The 12,606-nt window shown below is 54.5% G+C and overlaps 1 protein-coding gene across 1 annotated transcript in view; it reads right to left on the bottom strand.

Moving 5' to 3' along the window:
• The window catches only part of LRFN2 (leucine rich repeat and fibronectin type III domain containing 2), a 186,079-nt gene extending 183,349 nt beyond the window's left edge, over positions 1 to 2,730 (bottom strand). The window contains exon 1 of the mRNA XM_036315964.1: positions 2,511 to 2,730. The gene's annotated coding sequence lies outside the window, so the exon portion shown is untranslated. The remainder of the gene's footprint in view (positions 1 to 2,510) is intronic.
• Positions 2,731 to 12,606: the final 9,876 nt, after the last annotated feature.

Raw genomic sequence — 12,606 nt, 5'->3', positions numbered from 1 at the left:
ATATCTGCGAGGCACACGCTGTTCTTTCCTTTCACAGATGAAAACACAGACGCGCCAGGGGTCAACAAAGATGTGGCAGAGCCAGAATTTGAACCCAGGCCCTCCGATTGAGGTCCCACTCCATCATCTCACAGCTCTATCCCTTCATTTACGCTGGACCCTAAAACCACAACCATGCCCAAAGAAAAATCGTAAAACTCCACATGGCTGTTGCTTTCATCCAGGGCCGGACTCCACCTGGCTGTCTCGGGTTGTTTTTTGTTGTCTCTGCTTTCAGGCTAGTGGCCTCCCTGATCAGAATGGGGACGCCCTGGATGCCAGTAACTGCTCATCTCTACGTAGGACAGGGCACTTTCTGAAGGAGAGCAGACCCTGCTCCACCCCCAGGGGCTGGAGACACTTGGCAAGCCTGGCACTGGGTCCGAGCCCCATCCCTGATTTCACTTCAGAGCTGCAGCCCCGACAAGAAGGGTGATTCCTGCTGTAGCCACACCAGGGACTGGGTGGCCCAAGGCTGCCTGGTTCTCCCAGTGGCCCCACCTACCTCGTCTGCATTTCTCTCCCATCCACCCTCCTTCGCCCCTCCGTGCAGCGTTCTGGAAGCTGTCTGCCCACACCGCCCGACCACATGCCCACCTTCAGATTTCTGGGTCTGAGAAAGGAACCGGAACCTCGGAGAAGCCAGGAGCCGAGCCCCAGCGCCCGTGGACGGCACCCAGTCCAGCCGCACCTCCCCGAGAAGCACTGCCAGAGGCTGAAACGGAAATGCCAAGTTTGCTCTTTGTATTCCCCAGGGCGAGGGCAGGAAGATAAGTAATTACATTCCTGGGCAGGAATTAGACCAGAAACTCTAAATGAGGGCTGGGCAGGGGCCTGAGCAGAAGCATGTGAGGAGGCTTAGGAGAGAGGAACTTGGCACTCGGGCCAGACTCAGAGGGAAAGATGACATTCCAGCATCACGGATGGGCCGGAGCTGCCTGGCCCCCAGCGGCTGCCTGCTGGCTCCAAGTGCAGGCCCTCCCTGCACAACCTTGGCCCCCTCCAGCCTCCCCAGGAGCTGGCCTGTCCGATTTGCTTGGTTGTATAAGCTCCTCGCAGAGGGCAGCAACCCGCCTAGGGCACAAGCCCAAGAAGTGGGTTCTTAGCTTCCAATATCCCCACAATCCCCGCCCCAGCCTCCCCACCGTGAGTTCCAAACCAGCCCCAGTCACATGCAACAGCCTGCCTAGACCCTCCGCCAGGTCCCTGGAAACTTCACAGCTCAGGGACTGGCATCAACCCCCCCCCCCCCCCCCCCCCCCGCAGCTCCCTAGCTTTGCTCCTCCCAAACTGTGGGGGGCCGATTTCCTGAAGCCACCCCTCCCCCCAGCCCGCAAAGGCCAATCAGCCCCTTGCAGCCTCAGAGCCCCCCCCCCACCCCCAACACACACACACACACACACACACACACACACACACACACACACTGGGGCAGGGCAGAGGGTCAGCCTCTACAGCCGTGCCCGCAACTCCAGCTCAGAGCGCCAGCTCCCAGCAGCTCCCTCTCCCCGCAGGTGTCTGTGTCTGCCTGCCGGTCTGGGTACATCTCCCCTCCCTGTGCATTTGGTGTTGGCTGGCTCGGTTGCTGCTGCCTTTGCACAGGCTCCCTGCTCTTTCTCTCTCGGGCTCTGGCTTCCAGGGGCTCTGTCTCTCTCGAACTCACTGCCTATGTCCTTTGTGCTGGAGTGACAGGGAGACAGGCAGGACACCTCCCTGTCGATGCCCGGGGTCTGTGCAGAGCCAGGCACTGCTGGTTTCTGAGCTCTCCGTGGGCTCCCTCCTCCCTGCCCAGGCTAACCTCAGAACCAGGGCAGGGCTGGGTGGGAGTTGGACCTACCAACCAGGCGCTGCTGATGCCAGTTTCCATATTGCTTCATCACGCCATCCTGATGCCCCAAGCTGTACACACGCATTCCCCCTGACCTCCCTGCTTCCGCCTGAGGCCAGGATAGGGTCCCTGAGTCTGCCCGGCCTGTCTCCCCAAACTGCAAGGACGCCTTCCTCCCCTCCAGGAGCCCTGAATCTGCCCCTACCCTACGCTGGTCTCTACCCCACTCGCCCAGCCCACAGGGCGCAGGGAGCCCAGGCTGGACCCAGCCCCCAACAATAGCTCTGGCCAGGCCTCGCGTGTGGAGAGATGCAACAGAGTGGTCTGGCGGCAAAGTTCTGCTGTTTCCATGTTTCCATCTGTCTGGGCTCCTGTCCCTCCCTCCTGCCCTCCGGCCTCACTGGGACCGCTCCCCCTGCTCCTCGCCAGTTTCACCCCCACAACGGAAAACAAGAAAGACAAGGAAACCTCCTGCGATAAGGACGGCGAAAAGAGAGGAGGGTGTCCGCACCAGAGTCCCTGCGAGGGAGTCCTCGAGTGAAAAAAGAACGGATGCAAAGTTCCCGGTCCCCAAGTGCGTTCGCCCCGCGCCGAGCTCCCACAGACACCCGATCGCGGAGACGCGGCTGCAGCGAGCACTCACCTGGGCGAGGCAGCATCTACCCCCGGGTGGGAGGCACCGAGGCCGGCTCCGCGGGGCGGCCGGGCTCCCCGGCTCGGCCACGCATCCTTCCCTGCCCGAGGCTGGAGCGAAGCTCTGGGCTCCGGAGAACGCAGGCGGATGGTGGCTTCGGGCGTCCACGCGGGAGAGCCCTGAGCGGCTTATTCAGTTATATCCATGGCATCTCGCAAGAAAGGAGGAAAAGCACAACTTGTCCTCTCCTCTTCCAGATTAAAAAAAAAAAAAAAAAAAGCAAAAAAAAAATATATATATATAATCCCTCCCTAGGAGGTCGCCTTGGCCGGTAGGATTTTCCAGATCAAAGAGCCACCTGCATTTCCGGGCACCCCGGGCATCTTGGAATGTGGGGTGTCTTCAAGTTCAGAGGAGCCAACCCGGCTGTGTGTGTGTGTGTGTGTGTGTGTGTGATGGAGAGAGAGAGAGCGCGCGCGCCAGGCACTCACACCCACACGCACACACAAACACACTTCCCGCACTCCCCGCGTGCACACTGCCCCCCGCATGCGCGCGCACTCGCGCTCCTGATCACACACACACACACACACACACACACGCACACTCACACACACTCACACTCACACTCACTCACACACAGCGATCACACGCGCAGATCCAGGAGGGCACCGGGGGCTGCGGAGGCTGCGCGGGGCCAGCGGTGGAGGAAGCCGAGCGGCCGTGCGCAGGGTCCCCGCGGAGCTCTCGGGGTGGCCGCCCCCAGTGGCGGACCACGGAGCTGCAGGGCCAAGGAACCAGCCCCCTTCAGCGCGAACCACTGCTGCCTCCGAAACCGGAGCGATCGCGGCCCGCGGAGGTGGCGTGCTGCGGGCAGAGAGGCAGCGGGCTGACCAGCAGGACGGCACGGAGGGGCGGGAGTGCGCCAGGCCGGGGTGGGAGGTGGGGGGCGGCAGGGCCGGGAGCCCTGGGAGCCCGGAGGCCGGGCTCAGCGGCCCAGCGGCGCGGGCAGTCCCTGCGCCAGGCGAGCGGGGCTGCCCTGGCTGTGCCGATGCAGCCGGCGCTGGTGCTGCCGCCTCACGTGCGGAGCTCGCAGTGCAGCCTTCAGCCCGCCGCCTGCCGGAGGAAAATTCGCCCCGTGGTCTGGGCTGGGGGTGGGGGCTGGGAGCCTGGACCCAGCTCTGATTCCCACATCCTAGGACAGACCTATGACAAATGAGAGCCCGAAGAATGCACACACACACACACACACACACACACACATTAAGACTTCACTGGAATACGTGAGGTGTGCACTGGTGCCAACTGTTTGCACATCCTTACAACTGTCCCCTTGTTTGATCCTCCCAGGAGCCCTCATTCGACGTTTGAGGGAACTGAGGTCCAGAACAGTAGAGACTTGTCCAAGGCGCGTGGCAGGTAGTTGGGTCCCTACTCCAAGCTCAGTGTAGGCCTCGCATCCAAAGGGATGGGTCTGGCCAGGACCTCACCTTCCTTTGGTCATTCTCTGCCACTAGGATCAGCAGCAGCTGGTTCCTGGGGACTGGACTCTGCCTTCCTGAGCGTCCCAAGAGGTGAGTATGCCCTTCCCACAGAAGGAACGGAAATGTGGAGACTCCTCTGGTACTCCAGCTGGTAAATCCAGGGCAGGGAGAATGTCATCTCTTCTCCCCTAGTGGCCGACACCGCCCATGCACCCATCCCGGACACCCACAAGGAGGCACATGAGGCCCGTGGCTATGTCTCTGCAGCCCAGGATCAGCTGGAGAAATCTGTAACAGAAGTCCCTGCCTCCTGTCTGTGCACATGGTGGGTGGTGTGTGTGTGTGTGTGTGTGTGTGTGTGTGTGTGTGTGTGTGTATCTGCAGCAGCCCAGGCGCCTAGACCCCATGTGCTGGGCACCCTCCCATATGCACCAGGGAAACCTCCCGGTCAGCATCCTGCAGACCCTGAAAGACCCTGAAAGATGGGCCCTTCCCTGCAGGGATGCTGGAAAGCCTGGGGGAGAAAGGATGTGCCCAAGATGAACTCAAGGCATGGTAGAGGGGGAAGCACAAGGAAAGAGAGGCAGAAACCAGGTGCACAGACACCCAAGGAAGGGAAAAGAAATGAGAAGGGGAGGAAGGAGGAAAGAGGAGGAGAATAGTAGGAAGGTGGGTAGAAGCAAGAGGATGTGAGGGAAGAGGAAGGGGTAGGGATGGAGACGGGGGATCAGCAAGAAGATGTTTTCTTTATTGCCTGCCAGAGGTGGGGGCTACCAGGGAGGGGTAGGAGGACCTATAGCGCAGGCTCCAGGCTCTGACTTTCCCAAAGGGTCAGGGCAGCAGGCTCCTCACCCTACAGTCACCCAAGAGAGGATCAGAAGCTGGCGGCAGGGATAGGAGGAGGCTGGCAACAGAGCAGAGAGGGCCTGCTCTCTGAAACCAGCAAAGCTCTGGGATGGTGTGGAGGAGGGGCCAGGGCCCCCAGAGATGCTGGAGGGATGGCCCAACCTCTGCTCCAAAGTGAACTCCCTTCCCCATCAGAGTTTTCCCAGCTCAGAGAAGGGAATGGATATTCCACGAAGAGCTAGGACCTGGATCATTTCTTGCACTTTGGTTAATTCTGACAACTGTTTTTTTTGTTTTTTTTTCTAATTACGTTGGCCTCAGCCTGAACTGAGCACTGTATTAGCAGTCAGATGACCTGGATGCGCACCATGGCTTTGTACTAGAGGCAATGTGACAAGGCCCTTTCCCTCACAGGGGCTAGCTAGACTGTATACTCCCTAAGGGCCTTTCCAGCTCTAGGAACCTCAGCAGACAGAACAGAGTGGGGACCCAGATGCACCTTGGAAAGCCAAGAGAAAGCCATTCACCATGGGAAACCCCAGAAGGTGACCCACACTTGGAAAATGGAAAGGTGAACAATGGCAGGTCTGTTGGGTCCTTGAGCAAGTCAGAGAGGCAGGGTAGGGGCACTGCTGTGGGAGCTACCTGGCTGCTTTTCCTGGTCACTGACCACAGAGGTCAGCCAGGGCTTCCCAAAGGGGTCAATTAATCTGGGGGAGATAAAGGGGGGGGGGGAGAACGCGCCTATATACAAGCCATTTCTAATGATGGGCAGCTGGAATCTTCTACACTCACGTTTTCACTCTTCTGAACAACCCTGCAATAAACATCTGTGTACCTAAGTCTTTGCCCACATTCTTGGGCTAGAGTCCCTGAAATAGAATCACTGGGCCAAAGGCTAGGAACCTTGAGAGGCTACTGCACACACTGCTTTGTTTCAGCTTCAGCTTCAGAGCCAAGGCCCTGAGGTGCAGGGCAGATAAAGGACTTCCCAGAGCGCTCCACAGGTGTGAAGGATGCTTCTCACACCCTTTCCTGGCTCTGCGCCCTGTGCTTCATGCTGAACGTCATGGCCACATGCACCCGCGCCTATTACTCCAGTGCCCCGATGTGCTCTCCCTGCCTCCAATTATGTTTCATCTTCCCCTGCCCTCCTGGGCATTCGTGGGCACTCCATACCCACTGCTCAATGAAATGACAGATTGATAAGAGCTCTCAGGAGGGGCAGAAGGTAGAAAGGCATTTGGCCTGAGGAAGAGAAGGTCAAGGTGGTCTGGGCCTTCATAACCAATAGAAGGACTATCCCTGTGCAAAGGACTATGGAAGCCTCTCTCTTCTCTGTATCCACTGAGTGTGAAAAAGGGGGTGTAAAGGAGAGAGGGGAGAGATTCAGGTTAGATAATAAGACAGAGCCAGGTGCTTGAGGCTATGGAATCCGGTGGGATCTATAATCCTAGAAATGCACTAGAAGCTTCTCCAGAGTCTCCCATGGTCCCTCAGGCCTGGAGAATGACTTTGTGGCCAGGGAAATAACAGATCCTGCCGCACAGTCTCAGAAGGCCTGGGAGCTCACTCCACTGAATCTACTGCATGGACCGGAAGCTGGGAGCCACTCCTGAAGCTTTAGCTCCCCATTGACTCCCCTCCCCCCAGGACCGACAGCCAGCCTACATCCCAGTGTACCCCACGCTCCTGGAACTTGGTGGATACATCATTGGGAGCTGAGGCCCAGCCCTGGAGTGCATGTTCTGGAGATGCAGGTTGAGTGTCTTAATCCCGCAGTGCCCTCTACCCTCCTCCTTTCCCCAAATCAGGAGTAAGAGGCAAGCAAAATAGAGTCTTATTAGTATGCATATGCATTCCCAGATTCCTTAACAGAGTGACTAACACCACCTACAGTCATTAGCTCCAGTTTGTTTTCTAAATCCAGTTTACGTTTCATTATCAAGCCTTCTGTTTACCTCTCCCCCTCCCCCAGGCCCCATGGGCTCCCTTCACAACCCCACCCTCTTGACCCCAAACCAAGTTTGGGGTTGGGTTCCTGATGCACCAAAGGGTCAGACCATCCTGGGAGATGCGTTCAATGAGCAGAAACTCTTCACTGAGCCCACCACCTAGCACGTCACTCAATGCTGTTGGGGTGAACACAGGGAGGAGGAAGACAGTCTATTCCTGGAGGGAGGACATTAACCAACCCTGGCACAGTGCCTCGTGCTTTATAAGAGCATCCCCAAACGCTGCCTCGCTCGTTTGTCACAACCATCACACGAAATGGATCATTATCCCCATTTTACAAAGACACTAAGTCTTAGACAGGTAACGCGACGGCTCCAAGAGTTTGGAGCTCTTGATGGATGGCACTGGATTTCAAACAACTCTGACTCCTCATCTGAGGCTCCTTCCTGGGTGTAAGGCAGCCTCTCCAGTACTAGCCTCGGTGCCACTGGGTGGCGAATGACCCGGTGCTGCCTGAAGGGCAGTAGATAGTTGGTGGAGGCTGTGCAGCCCAAGAGAAGCACCTGGAATGGTGGGTGGTGTGGTAGATGGAGCACCAGAGGGGAAGATAGAGGTCTGGACCCTGTTTCTTTAGTGCGACCTGGGGCACCTCTTCCTCTCGCTGGGCCTCAACTTCTCCATCTCTAAAATGGGAAAGCTGGGGCTAAATGGTTTCTAGTATCCAATGAAGAACAGCCAGGAAAACAGCCATCCAGAGAGGGACTTGAGACAATAGATGCCACTGACCTCCCTGGCTCTTGCCTCCTGTCAGGAAACCCCCAAATCTTCAGGGTGCCATTGAAGCAGAAACACTGCGGGCTGTGACAAGCGCCCAGGAGAATCTGGAAGGATCACAGCTCTTAGCTACTTCCCTCACCCCCCACACTTGCCACAGCCCTCCTAGGGTTTCTCCAGACTGCCCCACCCTCCCAGTCTCCTCTCTTGCCATCGTGCACCTATCAGAGCCCTAGGCAGCACTCACAGTATGCCAGCCACTTCTCTCTGCCCTCGATAATGCTTATTTTATTTCATTCTCGTCCAAACCCCGTGAGGCAGGTACTGCTATTATCTTCATTTTGCAGATGTGGAAACCATGGCAGAGAGGCTGAGCACCTTGCTGGGTGAGGGAGTTGGCAGGTGGCAGAGCCACATCCCTAAGCCGGCACCCTGACTCCAGAGCCTGTGCTGGGTGTGAGTGGTTGGGAAGTAAATTCTTTAAGGGAAGTCACTTTCCCTTCTCCAACATGGACAGGGCAGGTTCGCTCCTCTCACCCAACACTTAGACCAGGGGTGGGCAAACTTTTTGACTCGAGAGCCACAATGGGTTCTTAAACTGGACCGGAGGACCGGATCAAAAGCCTGGATGGAGTGTTTGTGTGAACTAATATACATTCAAAGTAAACATCATTACATAAAAGGGTACGGTCTTTTTTTTAATTTTTTTTTAGTTTAATTCATTTCAAACGGGCCGGATCCGGCCTGCGGGCCATAGTTTGCCCACGGCTGACTTAGACCCTTCCTTCAGGTCTCTCTGCCTTCTTTTATGTACTGTTTGGAACATATAGTGATACGTGTGGCTTGTCTTATAATCCTGTTAGCTGTGGGAGCACAGCTCTCACCATGTATGTTCCTGGCCCCAGCATCCTTCCCCCACGAGATCTGCCGCAGCAGGAATTGACTGACTCCTAAATTCTCTCCGTTCCTTAAGCAAGGCCTGGGCTTCTCTTTCAAAAGGACCTGGAGAGAGGAGCAGAGACCAAACCTCCTCCTGGTCCCAAGCAGGACAATAATCGGACTTCTTCTAATAAAACAGCCTTTGTAAGTTTCATGCAAGAAGTATAGAGGGGGATTAAGGGAAATATGAGCTGTGGCCCATCCCACACTCTGGTAGCACTGACCAGCTACACATTCAAATGATGCTAATAAGAGAATAAGGCAAAAATAAAATGTCTGGGCAATTTCTCTATTTCCAGAATAAAGAGATCAAGAGATCCAAGCAAGAAAATCAAACTATCAATAACAACAAATATCAAGGAGGTGTCGACATTTGCATGGCACTTGATAGAAGCATTTGGCGGGTAAACATGAGAGAAACTGGCTGTCCAGGTGCGGATAACAGCACAGGCGAAGGCGAAGAGGCAGGACGCCACCGTGAGGGGGGCCTTGGGGAGTTTTCTGGTGTGACCCAAGCAAGGGCAGAGAAGGCCTGGTGGTCAGGATCGTGGGTTCTGCATACAGACTCTGGGTTTACGTTCAAGCCCCCACCTGTAAGGGAAGTTACTTTAGCTAGTTGCTGGGCCTCTTTGTGGCTCCCTTTCTTTACCAGTAAAGTGGGAATAATCATAGTGACAATGTCACAAGTGGATGAGAAGTTAAGTGACGTGACTTTAGAATATTAGTGACACATAGTAAATTTTCAAGAACTGGTAGTTGTTGTTATTCATGTTGTTATTATTATTCAAGAGCACAGTGGGAAGTAAAAGAGCAGGTAGGCTGACATTCCCTTGAACATGAAGGTAATGAATTTAAGTCTCTTTTATGCAGATAACTGGGCGACACTGAAGTGTTTTGAACAGGTTAATGTAGGGGTTTGGTGGTTGAACTGCTGGGAGAAGACCTGAATAAAAGAAAAGCATTTATAAATTTATTGAAATAACCCAGGTAGGAGAAGAAAGGGGTGAGATCAGAGACTACAATGGTGACAATAGAAGGGGGATGTGAGGAGTAGAATGGATCCCAGAGGTAACTAGGTGTGGGGTCTGAGACGGGGGTTGTGGTTAGAACCCACTTCCTGTCGTGGGGCCTCATCAACTGGAGGAATGGTTGGTGTCCCTGAGAGATAGATGCTACAAAGGTGGGAGAAAGTGGAAGGGCTGCGGGGATGGAGTGAGCAGTTCCACATGGATGTCTGGAGTTTGAGAGCTTGGGGACACCCAGGTCTTCCTGTCTAGGGCATAATTCAGTAAATGGGTCTGGAAGAAAGAGTCTGAGACAGAATGGAGGTGGAAGGTCATGGGAGCGAAGTAGATCCCCAGGGGAGAAAGGTTGAGTTAGAAGGAGGTGGGTGTTGAGACCCACACTCATTCAGCCTTATGCATGCATGGTCCAGCACTAGGCATTTTCCACATATGGCCTGTGCTCCTCCTTGTAAAGCAGAAATTGGTTAGCCCCATTTTATGGATAAGAAGACTGAAGCTCAACAAGATTAAGCAGTTTGTCCAAGGTCAGTCTGTTAGTTAGAGAGGCCAGCAAGGAGACAGAGAAGCAGCCCATGGAGGGTAGAATAACAGGCTACTATTGTGGAAATTAAGGAAGGGGGGCGAGCTTAGAGTTTTGCTTGGCAAAGTCCCCATGCCAGGACTCATGTAGCAAATGTTATTTGTATGATACATGAAGGGTAAATGGAGAGACTCTTCTTCATGGGAGGAGATTGCCCTCCAGACTCCCCTGATTCCAGCTGGCTGTTCCCATTACTGGAGTAATCAATATCTCAGCACAGCCATAAGCAGGGGTGGTATTGAAAATATCTACAACTGGTATACCCATGTATAGCCCCTGTCAACCAAACATCATTCTGTATTTGTTATATAAGGAGGCGGTCCACCTCAGGGTCCTAGATCAGGCAGTGGCAAGGGGACATGTGGAGGGCTCAGGCAATGGTTTGGAAATATTGCTCTATTTTCATCATCAATATGGCTGCATGGTGCGTTTCCAGCCTGCCTGTGACCCAGCTGGAGCACACCCATGAGCTGTGACACCTTGGTCCACTGGCTAAGGATTGTGTTAAATAGTGCATCTGACCTGCGGAGGAGTAGGTCTTGGAGGGTGGGGACTGGTGAAGCAGAGCTATCGGGTTTGGCAATTCAGAGGTCGCTGGTGGCCTTTAAGGGAGCAATTTCTGCAGGGCTGCGGTGTGGACACCAGCTTGCTAGAGGCTGGGGCTGAGTGGGAGGTGAGGAAGTAGAGGCGGTAAGTGCACAATACTTTTTTGAGAAGTTTAGCTGTGAAAGGCGAGTGGAAGGTGGGATGGAAGCTCAGGAGAAAGCAGAGTGGAGGAAAGACGTTCTTGGGGGTGGAAGCACTTGGGTGGAAGCCAGAGTAAGGGAGCCAGTGCCGAGAAAGCAAGAAGAAATGGTCCATGGTGGGGGGTGGGCAGTGAAGGTGCATGAGCCCCAGAAAGAGGAAGGTCCCGACTTCCACAGCAACCAGGAGAAATGAACAAAGGGGAAGGAGACAACAGATGCTTTGAGTTGTAGGGAAGTGATCTGTGGCCTCCACATTGTAAGCTGAGTGGCAGAGGGAGAGGAAGCGGGATCTGAGGAACGGGGAAGATTGAAGCAGCCCCTGGGGCATGAGACTGGCTGTTAGCCAGAGGATGAATATGGGTTTTTCAGACAGAAATGGGGCCCATTGTTCTTACTATGTTGTGGCGGATATTCAGGGAGGTCATGGGACTTGGCCCTGCAGTTTGTCAACTGGGAACAACAGAAAGAACCAGCACGTGCATGCTCTCGGATTGGGGTAGCCAGGAGGGCGTGGGGACAAATCAAGCAAGCAGTGAACTTTGGTTCCTTTTGAAAGGTGGATCTTGGGGAAATGAGTAAGCAGGCATGTCAGGCTAGACAGGGGTGGGCTTACTCTGGCAGGGATCTGGGGATAGATGGACAGTCAGAGAAGGAAGGATGAGAATTTGCAGCCAGAACAAAGGAGAATAAATTCCAGGTTTTGAGGCTTGTGCCAAATGTTGCCTGTTAACAAGAGACCCACACCTGCATACCTGCTCTTTCATAGGCCCCTGGGCCACCGGGAAACCTCATTTCCGGACTTCCTGGCCAGCTGGATTCTGCACAGGGTGTCCTGATGGGAAGCTCTGGCGTGAGGTTAGAAGGCATGACGGTGGAAGCTATTTCTGCTTCTGGTAGCAGCATCAGCAGGGGTATGGGCTCCTGGGTTTCTCCCAGGTTCGCAGTGGCTGTGGCGTGTCAGGGAGCACAGGATCCTGGGATCTGGGTTATGACACTTTGCCCCCTTTTACCCTTTCAGCTCTCTGAGCAGCCATGGCTTCTTGAAGTTACTAACCTCTGAGTACTAGCACCTTCTCTTTTTTGCCTTTTAAAATCCGACCAACACCTTTGAGACACATTGCCTGTATTCAATTCCCCTGTTTGAAATGCCTAGAGTGGTTTCTACTTTTCACCTGATGGACTGGGCATGTGACTGACTGACGTGAGGAGGAGAGGAAGGCTGTGGGATGGGGAGTACTGAGGTCAAACAACTGAGAGACCAGCGAGGTGAATGGCTCACATAAGAATCCATGGTTCTTGCCCTAACTGGTTTGGCTCAGCGGATAGAGCATCGGCCTGCAGACTCAAGGGTCTCAGGTTCGATTCCAGTCAAGGGCATGTACCTTGGTTGCGGGCACATCCCCAGTGGGGAGTGTGCAGGAGGCAGCTGATTGATGTTTCTCTCTCATCAATGTTTCTAACTCTCTATTCCTCTCCCTTCCTCTCTGTAAAAAATCAATAAAAAAATTATTAAAAAAAAAAGAATCCATGGTTCAGGCTAGAGAGAAACTGTTTCACCCTCTTCCAGGGGCAGGGCTCTATTGGGATATTGGGCTCTCCCACCCAACATTCCTTCCCAGCTTTCAGGCAACCAGGTCTTTCTCCTTCCCTTCTCCCCAAGTTAACATCCTCCCTTGACCCCCTGAGGTTCTGTTCCAGTGACGAATCACACTGTGATATGTTTGGCATCCCCTCTTTCTGCTACTCCCTCCTGAG

Source organism: Myotis myotis, unplaced genomic scaffold (genome assembly GCF_014108235.1).
Source record: "Myotis myotis isolate mMyoMyo1 unplaced genomic scaffold, mMyoMyo1.p scaffold_m19_p_7, whole genome shotgun sequence".
Classification (NCBI taxonomy): Eukaryota; Metazoa; Chordata; class Mammalia; order Chiroptera; family Vespertilionidae; genus Myotis; species Myotis myotis.
This window is presented reverse-complemented; position numbering and strand designations above follow the sequence as displayed.